The 10,513-nt window shown below is 46.0% G+C and overlaps 1 protein-coding gene across 2 annotated transcripts in view; it reads left to right on the top strand.

Moving 5' to 3' along the window:
- The first annotated feature begins 7,835 nt into the window (after positions 1 to 7,835).
- Positions 7,836 to 10,513, top strand: part of Prickle1 (prickle planar cell polarity protein 1) — a 91,458-nt gene continuing 88,780 nt past the window's right edge. The window contains exon 1 of one of the 2 annotated variants that reach the window (XM_057792431.1): positions 7,836 to 8,109. The gene's annotated coding sequence lies outside the window, so the exon portion shown is untranslated. Of the gene's footprint in view, positions 8,110 to 8,468; positions 8,583 to 10,513 lie in introns of those variants that run through there. The other variant, XM_057792434.1, reaches the window with a different exon arrangement.

Here is a 10,513-nt window from a genome sequence, read left to right as displayed (position 1 = left end):
TAGGTGGGAATTCCAGGGAGGAAGAGGAAGAGGAGGAGGATTCTAGGAGCACACAGATTTTGCCAGAGACTGTGAAGAATTCAGGTGTACGGTACAGAACAGAGGTAACCGAGCTATGTGGCAGAATGTAGAGACAGGTTAATTTAGGCTAAGACCGAGCTTTCATAATTAATATTAAGTTTCTATGTCATCATTGGGGAGCTGGCAGTCCCACAGGAAAATGGTCTGACAGGAAAGTTTGCTACAACACACTACCCCCACACACAGTCTGATCATCATGTTGAAAGGTTCTTGGCGAATTCCCAACATCATCACCTCACGTGATCTGTTAATGGCGTACTGGACCCAGAACCCAAGTCTCTGCAATTTTCTGTCTTTTGCTCTTTCTGTTCATTTTGAAGCGGCTTGAAAGTCAGCCAACTGTGTGCTTAGACTTTAAAAGCACAACCGCGTACTGCTCATCTAACTCTAGGGACTGTAAACCAAAAGGCATTGTCAAGAGCTAATTTTCATCTTTATAGGAAAATGAGATAAGAGGTACTGTTTCCAGTGAGAACCGGGTTACCCTGAGGAAATATTCATTGTGTAATCCGCTAATGTTCTGCCAATGTCTTCCTCATCACCATCAGGGAAGGCAAGAAGACAAGCCTTTGGGCCCAGCATCTTGAGATATCTACCTTCCTTCTCTCTCCCCACACTAAACTACTTCTGGGTTCCTAAACACGCCTCATAAGACATGTGATGTATCTCTTCCATCACATCCCTCTCCCACTGAACCCCCTCTTTCAAACAGACTGTACGCATCCCCAATTAGTCAACCCTTTCATTGCTGTTCCATTAATAATGTGGAGATGTCTCTCATTACAAGGAGAAAGTTTATGCTGATCTATCTAATAAAATGTGTGCTCAACCAGAAGTTAGAAGGAGATGCCAAGAATTCTATTCAGAGGTGGAGGAAGAAGATCAGGGCTTCAAGATTATCCTTGCCTGCATAGAGAGTTCAAGGCTAACCCAGGCTTCAAATGGGTTCTGTTTCAAAATAAAATAAATGCACTCACCAATTGTATAAGGACATAATGTAGCATGTGAGATTATACACTAAATCAATACAACAGCAATAATTCGGTATTTATTGAAAGCAGGTTATCCTCAGGTATATGACAGTGCTTTGAGGGATCTTCAAAGTCTAAGAAATGCTCTGTGTCCATCAAGAGCCAAGAGGATAATCAGAACTTTAAAGCACCATGGAAGACACATAGACATTGTGAACATATGTGCCCAGTACAGGTGACGATAAAGCATAGACACCACATAGAGGAATGCAAACAAAACTCCCTCTGAATAAAGAGAGAACGGCAATACCACCTGCTTCCCCTCCATATCACGCTCATAAATCAGCGAAGAAAATAAACTGTGGTTTTCTGCTAGATGTTCTCATTTAATTAAATTTATTTAGTCAAATTAATTGTGCCTTTAATTTAAAATGAGAGAAGAAAATATGGTGTTCATTCAGCTATTAACACCTAAGACTAATAAAAGTAATGATAATGAGATCATTTGCCAAGTGCCAGTCACTGAGTTGATGGGTAGCTGCGCCATGAGAAACTGAATCTATTGTTTCTGTTTCAACAACTTTGCTCCACTAGAAAACACCCCCGGACAGCCACATGCTAATCGTCAGGCTAAAATATCACCCATGTATCCCTGTTCTGGTTGTGACAAGAACTTCACTTTCTTTGGCTGTATTTTGAAAAGCACCCCTTTTCCTTTTCCTCCCAGCACTTGCCACCCCCACATCTCTCCTGAACCTTGCAGAGTGAATCAAAGACCAAAGACATAAGCATGCTACTATGTCCCCATTTCAGGTTTACCTACAGATTTTTCTCCCGTTTGACTAGGCAGGAAGAAGCCCAGAACTGTAACTGATAACTGACCCATTCCACTTTCTGATGAAGCAAGATTCAATACAACTTGCAAAGACAGTGGCAGACAGAAGTCTGGTCTGCCATTTCATCGCCCACGTCACTCGCTTAAGAACAATTATTCCTTTGAATTGCTTTTAGCGCCTTTGTGGACTTCTTTTTCTTCCGCGTACTGAATTATTTTGCTTTTAGTCAAAATAGGACTTTTTAGAAAGAAAAGAGTGGGTTTGCACTCAAAAGTTCAAGGGCTGCCAGTCATGTGACATGCTCATTTCCTCCATTTTTTTTTTTTTGGTAAGCTTTCTCCAACTTCGTTTTTCTGCAACAGAAAAAGTAAATTAATAGAGCAATTTGCTGTCAGAGAACGAATTCTAAAAATTAAACATCACCCTTTGATTATTGTTTCAATCTCCATTTGCCTTTTAACCTAATAGAGTCAGTAAACTAATTTCCTTTGGGCATTTTGTTCAATGGCATCGTGAGTGACACATCACTTCGCTAATGCTGCAGGACAGTCACACAGGGTCACATGGCTAGCAACTGAACATTAAAGGGTAATTTCCAGGCCATCAGTGGCACTCACTTCTGAGCAAACCACATCCTGCAGGGACGGGGCTGGTGTGGGAGGCCGTTCCCATGGGTTGGAGTCCCAGGCTTCTCCCAACCCCTTGCTACCATTTCACAGCCTTACATGAATTCTCCTAGTTGGTTTGCAAAACCCAGAAGTAGAGCCACAGCCAATCTCCCCCTCTAGTTAAAGTTTAGAGAAAAGGTAGCACAAACCCAGCATTGTACCTTCTTTATACCCACAGCCCATTATCGTATTATTGAGCATTGTCATAATTTTTTCTTACCCTTTGAGTTTTAGTGCCCCACAAACCCTGGGCTCAGGTAGAAGTTGGGGGTGGAAGTAGAACTATCCAGACCCAGAAGCCTAGGGGGCTCTGACTGTATTATGCAACAGCACTCTAAAGGGGAGAACTGTGGCAGACACCACATGTTATACTGGAAGATATTTGTGGAATGTCGTGTTCTATCTATAGAAGATCTACAAGCCTGGGGCCAAAGGGAGCAGAAGCAGCAAGAGTCTGAAGCAGGAATTGGTGTGGCTTGAATTTGTTGTTTTGGTTTGGTTTTCTAGAAGGACACATATACACAGAGCACCTAAGATTTAGTGTTTCTTGAGTCGGGAAGAGATTTTTTTTTATATATCCCTTCCTTCCTTCAGTGAGTCCACTCCACATTCCAGAGTTCCTCTTAGGTAAAAAAAGAGAAGACAAGACACATTTAGACCAGGGTTAATTTTCAGAAAGAAAGCTTGAAGCCATCATGTCACTCCCTTATGCTTTACCATGTGCCAATGTAAGCTAGTAAGTCTTGGGAGTCCGCACTGGACAAAGACAATATGAAGACAAGAGATAGGACGGTTGTTGCTATGCACAGAAGGAAGATTCCCTTTTCCCCTTTCTTACTTTCTCAGACTCACAGGCATGTGAAATGGATAGTGTCGAGTCTGGGGTGTAAATAAGGAAGCCAGAACCAGGAAACAAAACAAACAAGCTGGGTGTAGTGACGCGTGCCCTCAATCCCAACACTCGGAAGCTGAAGCAGGTGGATCTCTGAGTCTAACTTGGTCTGCACTCTGAACTCCAGAACAGTCAGGGCTTCTCGCAAAACAACAATCAAAAATAATAACGAATAAAACACCCATCAGTTCCCCAGTCTCAGTATTTTCATGGTGAAAAGCTAGGATTTGGGGTAGAGAGGTGGTTTAGTCGGTCCAGTGTTTGCCATATAAGCATGCACAATACAAGAGTCCCAAGAACGGGTATTTAAGCAAAGGTTTTTTTTTTTTTAAGGGCAGAAAAGAACTTGATAATAAAAAAGGTCATGATCAGTGGATTTCAAGCTACCATCAAAGCACAGAGGTCTCAAATAGCTTGATGCTTTTGAAGAACTGTAAATAGTTGGTACAATTAGTGCAAGCACAGGTGAGGACAGTTAGGAAATCCACATTGTACAAACATGAGTTTGAGGACAGTGTGCTTTGTCCCAAAAGACACAGGACATCCACCTTGGACTGTCAACACAGGTTGTTCACTACCCACTCAAGATCGTGCACCTTGCAATCCCTGTGTCAGGCTGAGCCTGCAGGTCATGGCATGTTTGAGATCTGGGGTCAGGAGGTACGGAGAACAGAAACCAAGTAAAAGGTAAGAACCAACCTGACCTGGATGTGAAATCAGGATTGTCAAAACCTCTGGATTCTTACTTAATTCCTTGGTTCTTTTGTCTGAGCTGATGTGAATTCTTCATCTTGAGTAAACCAAGAGCATTCGTAGCATGAGTGCTTGGGTACCACATTTGGTGACTTGTGCTGCCACAACAAAACATCACAGGTGGGCTAGCTTAAACAATGGAACTACATTGCCTCACAGCTGAAGAATAAAGAAGAGTGAGATCAAGTTAGAGGTACAGCTGGTTCCTCCTAAGAGCTGTCCCTCACTTAACTGGCTTCTGATAATTTCCTACAATCTGTTATGTCCCTTGGCTTGTAAAATATTGCCACAATCTCCACCTTCACACTTGTGGCGTCCTTTCTGAATGCAGGTCTGTCTACAGATTTCTTTTTCATATGATTAATCATGCCAGGGAATGAAGGCAAGAGAATTAGGAGTCCGAGGTCTTCCTTGGAGACAAAGCAAGTTCAAGGATAGCTTGGGTTACATAAGACCCTAGTCTCAGAAAAAGAAACGAATACAAGAAAAACTCAATTATATAGGTTTAGGACTCAATCTAGTAGCCGTGATTTTATAACTTGATCACTTGATTATAACTGTAAAGAGCCTGTCTCCAAATGAGGTTACACACTGAAGAAATGGAGACAATGACTTCAATGTAAGAAATTTGTAGATACCACTCAGTACACGAGGGTATAACTTTTATAAAAATTGGTTTCGCTGCTTTAAAATGACTCTGAATTGATTTACATATTAAAAATGTGAGATCCTGTTTAGGTGACAAGACAAAGAAGGGAGAGCCCCATTAGTAAGAGACCTAGAGCAACCAAGTAGTTCACAACGGAGACTACATTGTGCCCGTTAAACTATATTTTAAAATATATTTCATTTTTCTTACGCGTATGTCTATGTCTATGCGAGTGAATTCTTTATGGGTATGGGTGCCCATGGATACCAGGAGAGGGCAGACGCTGAGTCCCCTGGAACTGGAAATTGAGGCAGTTGTTGAGTCACCTGATGCAGATGCTGGGAACCAAACTCTGAAAGAGCAGTAAATGCTCTTAACTGCAGAGCCCCCTATACAGTCCTGATACACGCTAAACTTTAAAAGAGTCTTCTTCGTTTCTCATGTCAGGCATGGCGGTATGCGGGCCTGTACCCATAGCTCCTCAGGAGACTGAGCTATGTTCTCCTTTTCTTCAAAGAGAACCTGTGGAACACTGAAGACATTGACACAAAAAATAAGATTAAAAGGGCTGTGGTATAGCTCTTGCCTAGAACGCAAGAGTCCCTGCATTCAATCCCCAATACTGCCAAGTGTGTGTATGGGGCAGGGTGTGTGTGTGTGTGTGTGTGTGTGTGTGTGTGACTTTTTCTAATTTGTTGGGTTTCACAGAGGCAGGAGTTAGGGAAGGTGGTTGAGAAAAAATATGATGTAGAAATGTCATCGTTAAAATCTTTTTGACTAATTGGAAGTTTCCTTCGGCCTAGAAACCCAATAGCTCTCTGATCTGGCTATCATCCTCTTTATGGAGGAGGAACTGAGGGCCAGCGATGTTAACAACATCCCTTTAGGGTCCATTTGGGAAATGATGGGGCTTGGGATGTAAAAATCAGTCTACTCTAATCTCACTTGAACTGCCTGAGTAATTTTTTTGAGCATCTTGATTGAAAACCAAGTATTTGTTACAAAGATGTTTCTAGTACGTTGCCCAAAGACGTAGCCTCTGGGGAGAACACTGCACCACAAAAAAATTGATGTTCGATTTTATCAAAATCCTCTGTGAAGTCACAGCTGTAGGTCCTCTGCTGCGATACCCATATCATATGATAACATACTAATACACATGTCATGGGTCCTCTGCTGCGATACCCATGTCATGCTATAACATACTAATACCCATGTCATGCTATAACATATTAACACTTTTTCCCTTTGATAGCGAGGTCCAAGCTCAGGCTATACAAATATCTTTTCACAGGTTCTTTCCACCCAACTCTTCCGCAGAAGTGGGGGCTCTCATGAGACAAGACTGTGGGGGAATAACAGACACCACCTTCCATGTCATCCTCCCCAGCACTATTTCACTACATCACTTTGCCTTTAACTTTTGAGAACCCATTTTACTTTGAAGCTTTAAGGAGAGAAAATAAACAGGAGCCGAAGCCGTTAATGACGACAGTAGACCCCCCCACCCTTTAAAGTACTCATTCTCGCTGTGTGTGAAAACGGAATAAGTCATTTTTGCCCGTTTTCTTGGGCAGGAAGGTTAGTTAATAGTTCCATGCTTATAGCTTAGTGGAAGTATTTGCAGAGCTGACAAGACACAACTTAAACGGCCGAGGCCAATGAGATACTAAGGAGCAGGAAGGCTTAGGTCGTTCTCGCTCTGGCTCTGGTCATTATGCACATCGCTTACAAATGGGAGGATTTCAACAGCTGCAGTCTCCTCTCTTGTGTCAACAAAGTGAGAAGATCCGAACCCCGGAGAGAGCTGAGACCAATAGTCCCTGGTTTTGGCACATTCCCTCCTTCTTTTGTCGTTAGCTATTAGTTTTACATCTTCTTAGTCTTTGACTTTAGTTTTACATCTTCCTAGTCTTTGACTTTTGCTTTACCACCAAAGAAACATATTTGCTACCGAAGAAAGTCTTAAAACGGGCAGCTTTGTTTTTCTCGAAGGGATACGAATTCATCAACATCACCTCCTTGCTCCTAGCACATAAAGCCTTCTCTTCCTGCAAGATGATGCTACTTACAGCATCTTGGAAGGTTTAGAAGTCACGGAGAGATCCACAAAGGTTCTGCTTTGCAGGGACGTCTGTCAGGTTGGCATTACCAGCGGCTGTGGGGTCTGCCCCCTGAGGCCTGGTGTCCCAGTACCCACAGCGTGACTCCACGGATCCGGAAGTAGAAAAGTTAAGGGGCTCTGAGTTTTATGGGGACGCAAATGTCAGGGCAGAACTTTCATACAGACTGAGTCCCTGTTGTATGTGGGCGACTGAGCCTGACAGCCCAGCCCTGGGAATCGGGCAGAGTTAAAACACGGAGAATGGCTTGGTCAATGAAAAATGATCTTCATGATGGAAGGAAGGCTTTGGACCTCGTATCTAGTGCTCCGGGCTAACTCGGACCTGACCCCCAGACACTGTGGTTGGTTCCCCAAGGGTCCTCGACTGCACCCTCGGGCTTTTTCCTTGAGACCATCAGTCTAGGCTTCATGTTCTGAAATCTCACCTTCTTGGCTGCGGAGCAGACTAACGCCAACCCTCGGGGAATTACACGAGATAGGATCGAGTTCAGGTGGGGTTACCAGAAGCTAAAGCGCCAGAAGGAATCAAGAGTTTAATTAACTAGTGCCCTCTCTACACGCCCCAAAGGAAAGGGAACCCTAATGGGGACCTCGTCAAACTGTTTGATCAGAGGAAATTGGGTTTACCTTTTCCTCCCCTTCACCCTTTCTATCTCGCAATCAATCCATCTGGATTATTGACTGAACCACGACCACAGCATTAAAAAGGGCAGAGACTCGGGGGCGGGGCGGGACGGGGCGGAGACTCGCGGGCCTGCAGACCGCAGCCCGGCGGGTGCAGCCTGGCGGGAGGGATCGGGGCCCTGCACTGTGCGCGTGGGCGCGCAGAGTCTCCTGCATCCCAGCCGTCCGCGCTCCGGGATTTCGCTGGCGCCCGCTCGGCGGCCCGGGGCGGGTGCTCTGCAGCGGCCCCGGCTGGAGCGCGCACTCCGCCTGCAGCCGAGCAGCGGCCGGGGAGCCGCCACCATGCCATCCCCGCGCCGCCTGCGCTGACCTGGTACCGCGCGGCCGCAGCGCTCCGTGCCCGGCTGCAGACGCACCCGGGGCTGCGCACGCGGGAGCGCGCCTGACGCGGAGGACCGCAGCTCCCAGCGCCGGCGAGGAAGATCGCGCGGCCACCGCTCGCGCGTTGGGGTGAGTGGCTCGGGGCGCCGGGGCGGGGGACGCCGCGGCTCGGGCCGCCGCGGCTCGGGCCGCGTTGTCACGGCGCGGGATGGGACGTCCGGCGGTTTGAGAGCGCGGGGAAGACTCCGGGAGGGCTGCTGGGTTGTGGTGGCGCAGAGGCTGGGCGCACGGCCCCTCGTGCTGCGTGGCAGCCAGGTCGTGCCGGCTCTCCCCCCCTTCCCCGGCGCCGAGGCCAGCTGCATGGCCCCGAATCGGGCCACGCAAGAGCGGGGAGGCGAGGGTGAGTGGCTGAGGATCGCCTGTCACCTACTGGCGTCTGCGGGGAGGCTCGGCCCCTAGCGCGCCCGGGAAGGGCCGCCTGCCCTGGAGAAGCAGCCGCAGCCTGCCCTCCGTGGAGACCCCACTCTGCACGCAGCTCACCCGTGGGAGAGAAGGGGAGCCGCGGCGTCCTCCCTTCTGGCAGAAAAAGTTGAAGAAACTAGGTCTGTTAATAATTAGCAGGAGCGGGACTCGGGATGCAGCAGAAAAGCTGTTGAGTTTTCATTGCCCTCTAAGAAAAACAAACGGCATCGCCAACGACTATTGGCAGGGCCGTGTTATTTTTGGGACTTTCGGAAAATTGTCCACAGATTGCGTTCAGGAGACTGAAGATGGAGGGGGGGGTGTACCCGGGAGGTCGCGGGGACGGCTGGCACTGCTTTGAGTTCCAGCCCGCCCCGGGAGGACTCAGATTCTTAAGCTTGACGCACTTGGTTCCTGGTTTTAAAACGTGTCAGGCAGGACTGCAGCCAGTATAAAGGAGAAGAACGCACGGCGAACCGGTCTGAAGGAGCATATGTGAAAATCCCTGGTAGAGCCCAAGTGCACTTGTGCTGTTTTTTTTTTTTAAAAAAAAAAAAACTGCATTTGTGGCTTTTAGGGTAGGTTTTATGAATGACAAATTATACTTGATGAAATTGTATCTCCTATCTGTCCCTGAACAGTTCTGTCTGCCGCCTGGTTTTAATCAGCGCTTTCGGAAGGCAGTGTCTGCGCTGCGCTGATGTTACGTAATTGACGTGGTTCGCCATCAGATATTTTTTAATGTACTTTTGGAGTGAAGGAGACTTCCATCTTCAGACAGGCCCAAGGTGTAGACGAATGAGGGCTGTTAAGGTTTGCCCTCCTCTAGCTCCAGATGTGTGAGCTCAGCTGTTGCCTGTCACTTAGGTGACAACTGGCCTTTTTCCGACTAAGCCTTTGCTGTCGCCATTATCCTCAGTGAAGTGTCAGTGTTCGGCGGCCTTCTTTACCAAGAGTGGGACCGTGCCCCTTGGGACGTGTCAGCCGCGTTTGATCATCCCCAACAATATGTCTGTTTTTAGAGTAGGAAATGGGGAGGAGAGAATACCAAAACCCTTGACAGCCAGATAGATACACTTTTAGATTTAGGACCAACCTAATCTAAAAATTCTGTTTTCATCAAGACAGCTCCGTAAGGATGACGCAATGTTTGTCGAGCCTTTTCGCCTAGAACAATATTTACTCCCACCAGGGGATTTAAAACTTAAACAGCAACCATTTATCTTGCTGTCTGGTGGGGTTGGGTTCATTTCGCCTCCAATGTGGTCCCTAGCCTAGGTAGCTGGGACAAGAATCTATCATTGTAGCCAGCTGGAGCCTAAAGAAAGCAAAATACAGCACCTGCTGGTAGCAAAGAGTTCTAAATGCCATCCGCTGGCGAGTCAGAAAACACAGAAGGAGATATTTAATAAGCACTTCTAGAAATGTTTATACGGAGGATTTAAAGGCTAACAATGTAGGGGCTATACAAAAGGCACTAGGAATAAGGGATGCTACCCTCAGTTAAGAGTTCGCACACTTACCGATAACTCAAAATAAGTCATGCCTGGTGAGGATGAATGACTCGTGCTTTGAAATGAGCCTTGGGAAGGAAAAGAGGGGAGCAGAATGGTGTCTAAAGATGGAAAGGTTGATATGAGTGAATGAGTTTGGTAATTTGATTGTCCCATTCTTAATTTGGTATGATTGGAGAGTTACCAGTGAGTGAGCCTGTTGATTCACGGATTGTTTTTAAGAGAAAACTGCTATATTTCACTAAAGTGACAGATTCAATCAGTTTTGCAGGGAATATCAATGATGCTTAAAAGGTTGGCTATATATACACACATATATATGTATATATATATATATATATATATATATATATAAAACCAAGGATCATGGGTCTACTTTTTGTTATAATGAATCAGCTTGGGTGATGAAAGAAAACTTAGCACAAGCTAGAAGGAAAAAGAAACTTGGTGGTTGATAGCTAGACTGTGGTAGAAGTGTCCCTGCTAGTCTCTCTTAGTAGTTTAAAATATCCAGAATAGGTAATCTCTTTAAAGTCTACAGTAGCTTGTCCGTGGCC

The sequence above is a fragment of the Chionomys nivalis genome, chromosome 17 (assembly GCF_950005125.1).
Source record: "Chionomys nivalis chromosome 17, mChiNiv1.1, whole genome shotgun sequence".
Taxonomy (NCBI): Eukaryota; Metazoa; Chordata; class Mammalia; order Rodentia; family Cricetidae; genus Chionomys; species Chionomys nivalis.
Note: the sequence above shows the minus strand (reverse complement) of the source record. Positions and strands in the feature narration are given on the sequence as shown.